General features: G+C 51.2%; 1 protein-coding gene across 3 annotated transcripts in view; it reads left to right on the top strand.

Annotated features, from left to right (window-relative positions):
* Positions 1-13304, top strand: part of CUEDC1 (CUE domain containing 1) — a 76344-nt gene that overhangs the window by 22249 nt on the left and 40791 nt on the right. For 2 of the 3 annotated variants that reach the window (XM_079904947.1, XM_079904948.1), the window contains exon 2: positions 2623-2696. The exons of the other annotated variant lie outside the window; for it this stretch is intronic. The gene's annotated coding sequence lies outside the window, so the exon portion shown is untranslated. The remainder of the gene's footprint in view (positions 1-2622; positions 2697-13304) is intronic. 3 annotated transcript variants of the gene reach the window in all.

Raw genomic sequence — 13304 nt, 5'->3', positions numbered from 1 at the left:
CTCTGCAAGTCTTCATCCTGACTCCTCAGACACACGGACTTTAGGCAGAATGTGCTCCTCTTGTAAATCAACTGTCCTTCAATCAAAAAAAAAAAAAAAGAATGTGCTCCTTTGACCCCTGTGTAGTTTACCTTCTACATTACATTCCAGAAAAACTGGAAAATGCTTAATTTCCAAAAAAAGTGATCATTCTGATCACTTAAATGGTGCCACCAATAACATTTGATTGTGTCTCCCTCTGTTCTTCATCTTTTTTTTTTTTTTTTGCGGTACGCGGGCCTCTCACTGCTGTGGCCTCTCCCGTTGCGGAGCACAGGCTCCGGACGCGCAGGCTCAGCGGCCATGGCTCACGGGCCCAGCCGCTCCACGGCATGTGGGATCTTCCCGGACCGGGGCACGAACCCGTGTCCCCTGCATCGGCAGGCGGACTCTCAACCACTGCGCCACCAGGGAAGCCCTGTTCTTCATCTTAATGTGCATAGATTCTTAAACAGTCAGTTGTTATCTTACTGATGACATACTTCTGCATGTAGCTTTTTCATGTAACACTGTAGAATGAGCATTCTTAATGAAATGGTGTGGTTCTAAAACATTTTCAGTGGCCACGCTGTTGCCTCCTTGTGCATCCCCTGTTGTTCCCCTCCATCTCCAGCTTGTCTGTATGTTAAGCCTCAGACCTTCACGGAGCTGGATGGTCAGGAGCCACTGTCGGGGTTGTATGGGTGTAATATTAATCCAGAGCTGCAAGGGTGCTGGGAGGAGGGGCCTGGGGCCAATGGGACAGAGGCTCCCAGCATGGCCTCTTTGGCCCTTGGTGCTGTAGTCCTTGAATGGCCCCCGGCTGTTTCAGGAAGCCTCCATGACTTATGCAGGGGTGAGGCGATGGGGCACAGGTTCAGGTTGGCCCTCAGGGCCCATGGGCACATTTCCAGCCTTGGGCCTGGCATGGTGGCCCGGGTGCTGGGAACATGCAGCTGTGACTCAGCTCCGTCTCCTTCCTTGAGCTGTTGGGTTTTTGGACCCTAGCTGTATCCCACAGCCGGGCCTTCCCCTGAAGTCTCCTGTACTCACCCTGGAGTCGTCAGGTGCATTTCACCCTCCCCTCAAGGGCCTGGGGACTGCAGGGGTCTGGGCTTAGCCACCTGAACGTCAGGACAGACACCAACCGTTTCTCCCAGTATCTCTTAACTACACTTCTGATGAGGATAATGGTTAATAACGAAGCCACTTTCAGTTCTGTTCATTTATACGCTTTTCCCTTTCTTGTGAACGGATAAGTTGAGGCATCGAGAGATTTTAAGTTTTGAGCTTGGCTTCCGATCCTGACTCTGTCCTCTGTAGGTTCCATTACTTATTCACTGAGCCTCAGTCTTCTCACCTGTACAATGAAAGCAGTGATGCCTGACTTGCGAAGTTGACGTGAGGATCCAATTAGAGTATTTCTGTAAAATTCTCTGGCACGTAATAGGTGCCCCGTCAGTGTTGGGTTGTTGATGTTGTTTAGGGTCACAAAATGCACCACCCTCAAAGCCGGAGGGACTTGCCCGTCCAGCCCCTTCCCACCTCATGTTTCCCTGGAGTCCCTTCAACTGTGCACTTACCTAGCCAGCTCCAGGCAGGAAGCTTTCCTGCTTGGCTGATCAGAGGAGGCAGGCGGACCAGAGGCGCAGTTGTTTTCAGCTCCTTCTGGATGGGCCATGGTGCCAGGTCAGGCCATGCCCTCCTACACCCCGCCGATCTGAGCGAAAGTAACTAGGACCCTTTCCTTCTGGCTTTTGTCTTCGACGGTGTTGAGAAGGCAACTCCACAGGAATGCAGGGTGCGGTGTCATGATTAACTTGCTAGTGTGCCTTTGTGGCCACGCGTGTCTGCAGGCTCTTGCTAAGACCACCCCTCCCTGCCTCACCCACCACCGCCAAAAAACAACAACATGAAGCCGAAGAGAGAGTCATCTGAGGACAAGCTCTGGTTCTGGGTCCTTGTGCCCCAGTCTGAGGGCATATAGTTGGCTGTCTACTTCCAGGAGGCAGTGAGCTCTAGCCTGGCTAGACAGAGCCAGCCTTTGAGACTTCCAGAGAAGAATCTTATAAACTTGCCAGCCATCTGCCCAAGACCTTGAGTTTTGGGTGCCGTTCTTCCTGAGGCCATGAAGCAGTAGCACTGGCGTCACCTGGGGGCTAGTTGAAAATGCAGACTCTCAGGCCTCACGCTAACCCTGCTGAGTCAGAACTTGCATTTTAGCAAGGCCCCTAGGAGATTCGTGTGCACGTTCAAGGTTGAGAAGCAAGGATTCAGAGCACAGTTCTCAATCACAGGTGCACATTAGAATCACCTGGAGAGCTGTAACAAATGTACTGATTCCCTCAGGCCTAATCCACACGACTGAATCAGAGTCACTGGGGATAAGGTCTGGGCACTGGTATTTTTTTAAAAGGAAAAAACTTTCCTTAGTTGATTCTAATGTGTGACAAGAGTGGAGAACTGATTTAGACAGACCCCTGTCCTTTGGGTTGGATGGTCCTGAGTGAGATGATCATGATGGTAATAGTTGCTATTTACTGAGCTCCTACTCTGCACGAAAGGCTTTATTCTTATCTAGAATCTTCTTTTTAAACCCGAAAGGTGCCGGTTCTCTCACTGTCTCGCATATGAGAAAACTGAGGCTCGGAGAGGTGACGTTAGGTGCCTAAGGCCACGTAAGTACATTGGGGCTGGAACTGCCTGCGTGGAGGCTTCTTTCGCCATTACTTCACTGTAGCTGAAGCTCATGATGGTTTCGAAGGGCCTGGTTCTCACTGGAAAATCTGACGGGATTCTTTTCTGGCTCAGTTTCAATGATACCTTCAGACTGTGTGGTTTTAGGATCATTCGGTTTGAGGAAAAGCACAGCAGCTTTTAGTCTTCAGATTTGTGCATCTCTCAGAATGAGGGGACAAGTTGCAAAGGAATGATGGAAAAATCTTAAGGAAAAGGAGGTATTTCCAAAGGTCATAGAGAACCCGACCCAGCTCTATTTATTTTAAGCTAGCTTTGTGGGTTGGAGCGAGTGCCTTTATCCCTGTGGACCCAGACTCCACCCCTCCCCCGAGACAAGCTAGGGGAGGACTTGCTGCTCCTTCCGGTTCTAAGATAAAAGTGGGGAAACTAAGGCATCGGCCAGAGGGAGCCGAACTGTGGACCCTCAGAGCAGCTGGGAGGCAGCGCCGGGGCTGGGGCCATGTGTGGGGAGACATGGAAAGCACAGCAGAGGGGAGCATCTGTGCCCCAACACGGCATCCCCGAGTCCTGAGCCTGCAGAGAAACCCGGCGAGGAGCAAAGAGAATGGGCAAGATGCTGAGAAAGCCCTTTCTCTCTGTGTTTTGAACCACGTCCAAACCTAACTTTTAAGTTCGAATAAGGATTTGAAAATCAGCCTGGGGCTCCCACGGACTCTAAATCCAGGTTGCTGTGTGTGTCTTCCTTATAAAGTCATGGACTGCCTGTGTTTGGGGAATGGAATGAGTGAGGGGGAATGTTTCACTGCTTTCTTTCGTCGCTTTTCCTTTCAAGAAACACAGCACCCTGCCCTTCACACAGGCCTCTTGTGCATTTCGCTGCGCGGTTGGTCCCTGCACCCATGCTGTGGGGCTTGGAAGGGTACGTGGGGCGACCCCCCTTTATAGTGGGGGAAACACAGGCCCACAGATGCCAAGTGAGAGCCCTGCTGTCCCAAGGCAAATTAGGGGCAGAGCCTGGCCTTGAATCCAGGTCTTATGACTACAAGCCCAGCAACCCTTTTCTTCTACCAACACTTCCCTAGGGACCCCCTTCCTGGCCTTCCGGGGAACTGTCATGCTTTTTATGAAAAATTGTGTAACCAATAAACAACTCCATTCTTTTTATTAAAAATTTCAAATAATACAAATGGCCTGAGACTTCCCTGGTGGTCCAGAGGCTAAGACTCCATGCTCCCAAGGCGGGGGGCCCGGGATCGATCCCTGGTCAGGGAGCTAGATCCCACATGCTGCAACTAAGAGTCCGCATGCCGTAACTAAAGACCCTGCATGCCACAACTAAGACCCGGTGCCGCCAAATAAATAAATAAATATTAAAAACGAGAAATATAAACAAATAAAACAAATGGCCCCCCCTTCCACCACCCCTTCTCCCCATCCCATACCACTCCTCAGAGGTAACCACTGATGAGTGTTTGACGTGAGTCCTCCCAGCACTTTTAAAAATACGCCTTTTGCATGTGTCACTGATGGATTATTGTAACCCTTAACCACCTTGCTTGCTTTACTTGCCAGCTGTGTGTGTGCACGTGTGGAGAAAGCAAACATTCTAATATTGCCTTCAGCAAGATAAAACCAGGTTGTAAATCAGCTGGACTGGTGATCTAGAGCAGGGATTCTCCAACAGGGATGTGCATGGGAATCAACCGTAGATATTGCTAGAATGCAGATTCTGATTCAGTAGGTATGGAATAGGCCCTGGGATCCTGCATTTCTAATAAGGTCCCAGTCGGTGCAGATGCTGCCAGTCGGAGGCCGCACTTTGAATAGGGAGGGTTTAGAGCACGGGCTCTGGAACTGAACAGACCCACTGGGCCTTTAACCTCTAGCCGACTGAGCTGGGCAAGTGTGTAAGCTTTCTGTGCTTATAAATCGAGGAATAAGAATGACACCTTGCCGATAGGATGGATGTGAAGACGAAATGAACTGGGGCCTGTGAAGCACCTAGTCCAGTGCCTGGCACATAGTAAGTGCTCAGTAAATATCAGTTATTAGTACCATCTGGAGATAGAGGCCATCAGGTTGTCCAAGCCAAACAGAAAACACTTGCTGGTTGGCTACTATTTGGTGCTGTTCGTTCCGTGCACTTCTCTGTTATTCATTTAATGTTATCATCATCAAATCAGGATTTTTTTTTTTTTTTTTTTTTTTTTGGCTGTGTTGGGTCTTCGTTGCTGCGCGCGGGCTTTTCTCTAGTTGCGGAGAGCGGGGGCTACTCTTCGTTGTGGTGCGCGGGCTTCTCATTGCGGTGGCTTCTCTTGTTGCGGAGCACGGGCTCTAGGCGTGCGGGCTTCAGTAGTTGTGGCTCGCGGGCTGTAGGGCGCAGGCTCAGTAGGTGTGGCACACGGGCTTAGTTGCTCTGCAGCATGTGGGATCTTCCCGGACCAGGGCTCGAACCCGTGTCCCCTGCATTGGCAGGTGGATTCTTAACCACTGCGCCACCAGGGAAGCCCCACATCAGGATTTTTAATATGCTTCATATGGTATTATTCCCATTTGCTTATGGGGAAGCTGAGTCTCAGGGAGTTTGGGTGACTTAACCAGATCCACACAGCTAAGAAGTAGCAGAAATAAACTTGCACCCTGGGTCCAGGTCGAATGCTTGTCATATGTACTGCGGCTGCCTTCTCTTGAGAACCTATTACTCTCATGGCCCAGTGGGTGGTGTGGAAGCTACAGCCTCTGAGTGTGGCTCCAGGGAAGTAAAGACACACGCTTCAAACTTTTTTTGCTCCCACACCTGCCAAAAGAATTTTGAAAAACTGTATCTCCTTACACATTTAAAACTTCACATATAAAATTTTTTTCTCATAACTTTAAGCAGAGCGTATTTCCAGGCTTATTTTGTCAAAACCTAGAACGGCAAACTCCGCCCACACAGTTATGGAAAATGTCTGCCGTAATTCCTAACTGGCAAAGCTGGACCTCGTTGTTAGACCGTCAGCCAAATCATGCTTTGTGTTGGAAAAACTCTGACTCCATTTTTTTATTCCAATAAATGTGTTAAACAGGTGTCCCTGTGTCAGCTTCCTTCCTTCCTAATTCTAAAATAAACAGATGGGTAGATAAGCTAGAGAAGGTCTTGGTAAAATAAGGCCAGCTCCCTTCTCAATGTCCATCCTCAGGAGACTCCTCCCAGGAGTGCTGCATTCTTGAGTTGTCCCCTTGTTTGGTGGCTTTTACCAGGGCAAAGCACCAGAGTAAAGTTGGGTGGCTGGGGGAATGGGCCTTTCTTCGGGGAAGCGTTGAGGAGGGCCACCTCGAAAGAGAGCTGGTGGGCTCCGATGGTTCCCAGCACACTGGTATGTGGAAGGACACCAGGGAGAAGTGGAGGTTTTGGAAATTGATTCCCTGAAGGCCAACCATGTCAGGAAGTCCCCGAGTTTCCCAGGTGTACCTTGGTGGGCAGACCATTGAACCAGATGCCTCCTGGAGATGCTGCCTAGGCTTTTGCTCTGTGAACATCACGTTGCTCAACCCAGAGCCTGTGGATCTCTGTGAATCTCTGGAGCTGGGACTGAGCCTGTTCCTCCCGTGGGCTCCCTGATGACAGCCCTGGACCTTGCCCCACGTTTCTTCCGAGTTCCTCTCTCTCAGCGAGGTAGTGGGGGACTCACACTATACTGATGAATGGCAGAGAGGTAAACAGAGGCCCAGACCGGGTGAGTGACTTAATGGCCACAGAGCAGTCCACGTACCCCACCAAGAAAGCTGGCTTGCCTTCCCAGGGGCGGTATCACAAGTCAAACAAGCCTTGGGTGTGTCAGGAGAGCTGGTCCTCAGAGTCCATCCCCTGCTTCAGTGCAACTCGCTTGCATTCTCTCCTCCTCGGCATCTCTGTCTGTGAAATGGGCTGATGCGGCAGGCATTTAGCCTAGTGTTCACAGGCTTTGAAGTTGGGCAGACTTGCATCTGAATCCTGGCTTTGCTACTTACTAGCTGCATGACCTTGGGCAAGTTACTTACCTCTCTGTGCCTGTCTCCACATGGGTAAATGGGAATAAGAATAGTGTCTCCCTCACGGGGCGGTTGAGGGGGTACAGGAGACAATGGCTAGTTCGCACACTCAGGAAATATTCTTGCTGTTGCAACGCTTGTTTCTTGTTCCTCGTAGGAATTATGAAAAAGACCGAGTGGAGTGAAGGCCTGGTTGAGACTCTCCAAGGGCAGGGCATCCCTCCCCAGGATGGCAAGCACATGCAAAGAGATGCTTCATAAATAAATGTCACCTGATAAAGGGTGACACCCCTGCCACCTGCTGAGCCTGCTGCTGGCCTCCTGCCTTCCTGCTGCCCCTTACTGCTCCCTGCTTTTCCTCGCAGCCTGATGGCTCTGGGGTCCACCCCGTGGGGACCTGTTGGAAACTCTGCTGCCCGCCTCCTGTGCTGTGCCCTTCCCGGGGGACGGGCCACAGGCACTCGGCTCTCTTGCCTCCTGTTTGAAAGCTGCCCTGGCTCGTCTCGAGGGCCTCTCCCGGCAAATGTTTTAGAAGCACAGTCTTGTCTCCACCCCTCTACGCCTTCCCCTTAGGAATTTTGTCATCTTTTCTAACAAACTTTCAGCTGCAAGTTACTCCCTTCTCCCCCTCTTCCTCTGGCCCACAGAAGTAAATAATGAAACAAAGCGAAGCTCCAGTCTACCTTGGGCTCTGGCCCTTTCAAGGAATCCCTTTGTCAAGCAAAGAATCCTTTTGTAAAGTGAATAATGATTCACTTTGGACTTTGGTGTTTTTTTTGTTCAGGGTCTTTCTCAAGAGTGGGGGCCAGGCTAATCTGTAGGCCTGGGGGCTGGTGGGGGGTGCTGCCTCGCTCTCTACCTACTGAAAGGGCTTCCGGTGTGTCTGCGGCTCTTCTGATTGCCTGTAATCCTTCCGATGTCCTCCTGTCAGGGCTCTGGCCTGACAACATGGGTCACACTGGCCCAGAAGGGGGTGACGGTTTGTGTATCGCTCTGTTTTGCTTCGCCCATCGCGTCTCCATGGAAACAGGCGCAGCCTTTACGTTGCCTTTGCTTTGGGCAAATTGATGCCTGCCGGCTGGGGATTTTTCTTTGCTCTCCACCCTCTTCCCCTCTTTGGGAGTCAAAGGGGAAGGTGGGGACCGCACAGGAAGACTTGCAGTGGCCTGGAGCTCCCAGGTTGGGGGAGCCATAGTCGGTCCTCCAGCTGGGGACCCGTGCCTGGGCTTGGCCTGTGTGGTGGAGCCTCGTGCGTCATGAGGCCATGGGTGGAGCGAGTGCGCCATGGTTTATAGACACTCAGCCCACCCCGCCCCGTACTCACAGCACAGAGGCAGCTGCTGGCCACTTGGGGCGGGAAGCTGGTGGGAGAGCTGGGACCTGCTGATCCTCCGGCAGGAACTTTGCACGAGGCCTTTAACCTTTCCAGGCCTTGGTCTCTCCGGGGAGGGTGGAGAGGTTTTGAACCTCTTTGATACTGTGACCCCTTTTACCTTAAGGAAGCCCCACATCTGGGTAAACTGCAAAATCATTGTCATATGATTGTTCTATGGTAAATAGTAAATTCTGTGTTTGACTCAAACCAGTGAGTTGCCTGGTTTGAAATGAAACTTCAGAATTGGGAGCCTCTCTTTAGACTAGACTGAGCATTTTTGCATGTGATCCAGGCCCCCAGGTGCCCCCTCCTCCTGCCCAGGGTGTCCTGCATTCCCGGGCTGGTCACGGCAGGGAGACTGCTGTTCCAGGTCAAGGCAAAAGTGTTGGCCCGAGCAGCCCAGGGCGACAGCAGATCTGCTCTGTGTCCTCACGGACCCCCAGCAGCTCAGTAGCAAGTACGCGAGGGTGGCCCATGCAGGACCGGGCTTCCTGAGCAGTTTTCTGCCTGAGCGGCTTGCCTGCCACACTTCCTGTGGTCATCTCGGTCGCTACTGGCTTGACAAGCTATGTTATCCAACAGGCGAAACAGTAGGCTTTTATCACTCAGTACCACGCTCGTGCCAGCTTTACTCGTTGATCAAATACGCCAACTCCACGCTTCATTTCAGTATCGGAACTCTCCACCCATCTGCTTGTCAAATTTAGCAAAGGATGTGTTTAACCTCAGATTTGTGTTGTCCAAAAGCCTCCCTTGAGACTGGAGCTGGAGTCAAGATGTCTGAGGGGAACTCCAAGTGCGTCAGGTGACAGAGGTCAGGCGGTCCCGTCTCCTGCTGCAGAACAGGCACTTGCTGGAGTGATGCACTGTTCAGGGGTCTTTCCTGGGAAGTGCTCTTTCTAACACCTCTTTACAGTCAAGAAAGTTTCTTCTGGAGTCTCACCTAAATCCCATTTTATTTGGTCTGTCTTGAAGAAAGAGAACAAAGGGCAAGTAGCCTTAATGCTTTACCCAAAGACCTTACATCTCTACTCAGCCTTGGCCAAACACACCTGATTTGGGAGCCTTGCCTCCCTGCTCTCTCTTGTTCCAGCAGAACAATGCCCGAGTTTCCTGTTGGTAAGACGAAGAGAGTGGCAGCTGCCTCACTGGGTTGGTGTGAAAATTAAATCCCGTGGGGACACACGTCACCAAGTGCCTGGCGTATGGTCCATTTTCAATCATTCCGGTTAACTCTGAATGCATTTTCTCTCTGCCTACTTTTATGCCGCCCCGGGTCCCTGCTTTTCCTCATAGCCTCTCCTGAATGAAGCCCCCTGGGCTGGTGGGACATCCTCTCACTGGCCCAGAGCAAAAAGGCCCTGGATGGCATCATCCCTGTCCCTGTTTCTAAACTGACCTCCGAGAGCTCCCAGTTGGGACTGCTAACTTCCGGGCTCTCCCAGGGGCCGCAGCAGGGTCCCTGGCACCTCACTGAGAGAGGCCTTCACCAATTGCTTCTGCTCCCGTGGGCAGCAGCCTGAATCTCTGCTTTGTCTGAAGGGTGACCCCCAAGCCACAGGAGCAAGGACTGCAGAGGGAGCTATTTTCTCCAGGTTTTACTCTTTTTTCTTTTCCCTTTGAACCACAGGTACCATGGCAGAGTGGTTGAGAGCAGCGACTCTGGAGCCAAACTGCCTGGATTCTCACCCAGCTCTGCCACCGTGGCCACCCTTCCCTCCCTGTGTCTCAGGCTTCTCTGTGGCACATGGGCAGCGCTAAAGAAAATATTTGCTATAATTTCCCTAGAGTTTTGAAAAGTGTGCCGTTGTTTGATTTAAAATTTCCTCCCCTCCCTTTCTCCTGATCAGCATAAATATACAGGCAGACCTCAGAAATGTTGTAGGTTCGGTTCCAGACCGCCGCAGTAAAGTGAATATCGCAGCAAAGTGAGTCACACACGTTTTTTGGTTTCCTAATGCATATAAAAATTATGTTTACACTATACTGTGGTCTATTAAGTGTATAATAGCATTATGTCTTTAAAAAAAACAATGTACATGCCTTAATTAAAAAATACTTCACTGAGAAAAAAATGCCAACCATCATCTGAGCCTTCAGCCAGTCGCAGTAGTAACATCAAAGATCACTGATCACAGAGCACCAGCTCAAATATAATAATAATGAAAAAGTTTGAAAAATGGTGAGAATTACCAAAATGGGACACCGAGACACAAACTGAGCAAACGCTGTTGGAAAAATGGCACCAATAGACTTGCTCGATGCAAGGTTGCCACAAACCTTCAATTTGTAAAAAACTCAGCATCTGTGAAGTGCAGTAACGTGAATGGCAATGAATCGAGGTCTGCCTGTACATATTGCTTACCTGCTTTATGCTGGGCACTGAACTAGGCGTTGGGGACAGAGAGCTGAATGAGACCAAAAAATGCCTGCTCTGTCAGGGCCACCAGCCGGCACATTGGTAACTTTGATATCATGTGACTAGTGCTGCCATTTTGATGGTGCAGCAAGAATCTAACAGGCCCAGGCCATGTAGGGGAGAGCCAAGGAGTGCATCTGGGAAGGCTTCCTGGAGGAGGAGGTCTGTGTTCTGAATCGTAAAATTGCAGTTGGTCAGGGTGAGGCTGTTAGGGCCGAGGAGTTAAGAGCACGGGACTAGGGAAAAGTGCTAGGATGGTATGGTGGCCAGAGGAAGGAGCAGCCCAGGACTCGGCCACACGTGGCTGAAGCAGCAGGTCCCTGGAGGACTGGTCAATCTGTGCGAAGAGGAGGTTATCTCCTCTCCAGTACCAGATTTCTGGAGTGGGGAGCAGAAAGGAAGGGCACCTCAATATTGACATTCCTTCTCGCCTCCAGCTTGTCTCTGAGCTCCCTTGATGTTTTCCCTGCAGCCACTGTCCCTCCCTCCCCCTCTTTTAGATAATAATTTGCCATTCACCTCTGAGACAGTATATCCCAGATACACTGGGAGCGGCCCAGAATACCCCTGAGCCTCTTTTTTTTTTTTTTTTTTTGCGGTACGCGGGCCTCTCACTGTTGCGGCCTCTCCCGCTGCGGAGCACAGGCTCCGACGCGCAGGCTCAGCGGCCATGGCTCACGGACTCGGCCGCTCCGCGGCATGTGGGATCTTCCCGGACCGGAGCACGAACCTGCGTCCCCTGCATCGGCAGGCGGACTCTCAACCACTGCGCCACCAGGGAGGCCCGTTGTTGTTTGTTTTTAATCTGTCCTTTTATTCTTCCGACGGTGATCTCTATCATCTTGTTTTTTGGCTTTACTTACTTTTTAAAAAGGTATTATTAGATAGTGAAACTGGGGCACAAGGAAGTAAACGTTGTCCAAGGTCATGGAGAAGCCAGAACCTGCCTTACAGAGTCCATGGTGTCTTCAACCTGCTGAATGTCTTGCTGGGCAGAGAGCCTAAGGGTCCCGAGCCCTGGGTGTTCGAAGAAGCGGGGTAGGGGTCTGCTCCTCAGACACCGCAGTGTCTTCTTGCCTCCCTCCGCTGGGTTCCAGGCTGGCACAATCACGACCACTGTTCCCAGTTGCTCTGCCCGCCTGCCTGGACATCTGTTCTCCTAACAGTATCTACCCATAAATCCTGTCCCCGACTCCAGGGTGGCTTAGCTGGGGGACAACGAAGCCTGTGACCGGCAGCCAAGCCTTTCCCATGGCTGCACAAGGGCGCGTCCACACCTGTGTGTGCTTACTGGCGGCACCAACACCTGCCTCTCAGGCCACGCCTGTGTGTGCGCAGCGGTCTCTCGTGCTGCAGTTGGAAGGGCTCCTCACAGAGCCCTTTCTGCTGTAACCCACGCTATTGTCATTCTTGTTCTTTGTGAAAAGAGATTTTTATCTTGTATATCCTGGCATACAGTAGGTCCTCCCTAAGTGTTTTTTGCCTGCCAGTGAATGAATGAGTGAATCATTAGAAGCCCGTGTGTGAATGTCGCTGGGGTGTCTGTGAATGAAACAGACCCAGTTTCCCTGGTACATGCAGAACACCCCCTGGGTGGCGTGGGGGCGTTGAAGAAGTGTCCCTCCCTGAGTCTGCCCTGAGGTCTGATAGAGGTCTGATAGAAGGAGGCAGCAAAGGATGACGTGCCACCTTGCCCGTCATCACGGCCACTCAGCACTCTCTCCCCTCTTCAAGGCCACCAGACCGCTTTGAGCGCTGTGGCTGACCTGGAAGAGCAGAGGGGCATCAGTACTGGCCGAAGTTTCCAGAGACTGCCTCTCGGAAAAGGGGAACCTGAGAGGGGCGTGAAAGCTGGACAGGCCTTGTTTATGAGGACAGAGGAGAGGTGCAGACGGCTGTGCTCCGTGGTCCCTGAACCAGTGGCCTTGGGGGTAGAGCCCAGCAGTGTGTGTTTGACAAGCCCTGCAGGTGACCCTGATGCTCACGGAGTGTGGTGACGGCTGATGCAGAAAAAGGAAGGGGTCTGATCTTTACACAAGAGACTGAGGGGCTGGGAAGCGACCTGGCACGGTTTAGATGAGTTCTTCTGCTGGCGGCACAGAGCAAAGACAGGAAGGAGACGGGCTGACCAGCCAGGAGGCATCAAGGGAAGCAGGCTCGGGACGCCGAGGATCCCAGCTGGATTGGTGGTGGCCGTGGGAGCAGAGAGCAAAGCCAGGTGGTCCTGTGACAGGAGAGCAGACAAGCCCGGTGACACGTTCGCTCTCGCGCCGCGCTTTCAGAGCGCTCTTTTCTTGAAAATGTTTAAAAGTGATTTGTCCCCTGTCACATTGTTATATGCTAATTGTGGAAAATACAAGGAAGAAAAAGGGGGGTACAGAATTCCACCAACCTCCAGGACAACTATTGATAGATTGGAGTATTTCTTCTGCTCCATTTTCCTAGGCATCTTTCCTTTATGTAGTGGAAAGCACACCATATGTATCCGTTTGCATCCTGCATCCTTTGCTTAACGTAATTTCATAAGCATTTCCTGATGTGCTTTGAGGCTGTCTCTTTTTGTTGCTGACAGGAGCGCCATAAGGTGGGCAGGGTGGCACTGGTAAGGAAGCAGTAACTAAGACTCAGGGAGAAAAGGAAACTTGTTCCATGAACTTCAGATAGTAGGGAAGTCTGGAGTTAAACAGCCTGGGTTGTTCAGCTCATAAATTACAAGGAACAAAAGGGATGAAGGGGGAACCTGTAGATTAAAATAGACTTTAAAGACACTGTGCAAGA

This window comes from Stenella coeruleoalba (assembly GCF_951394435.1).
Source record: "Stenella coeruleoalba genome assembly, chromosome: 19".
In the NCBI taxonomy this organism is placed as follows: Eukaryota; Metazoa; Chordata; class Mammalia; order Artiodactyla; family Delphinidae; genus Stenella; species Stenella coeruleoalba.
Note: the sequence above shows the minus strand (reverse complement) of the source record. Positions and strands in the feature narration are given on the sequence as shown.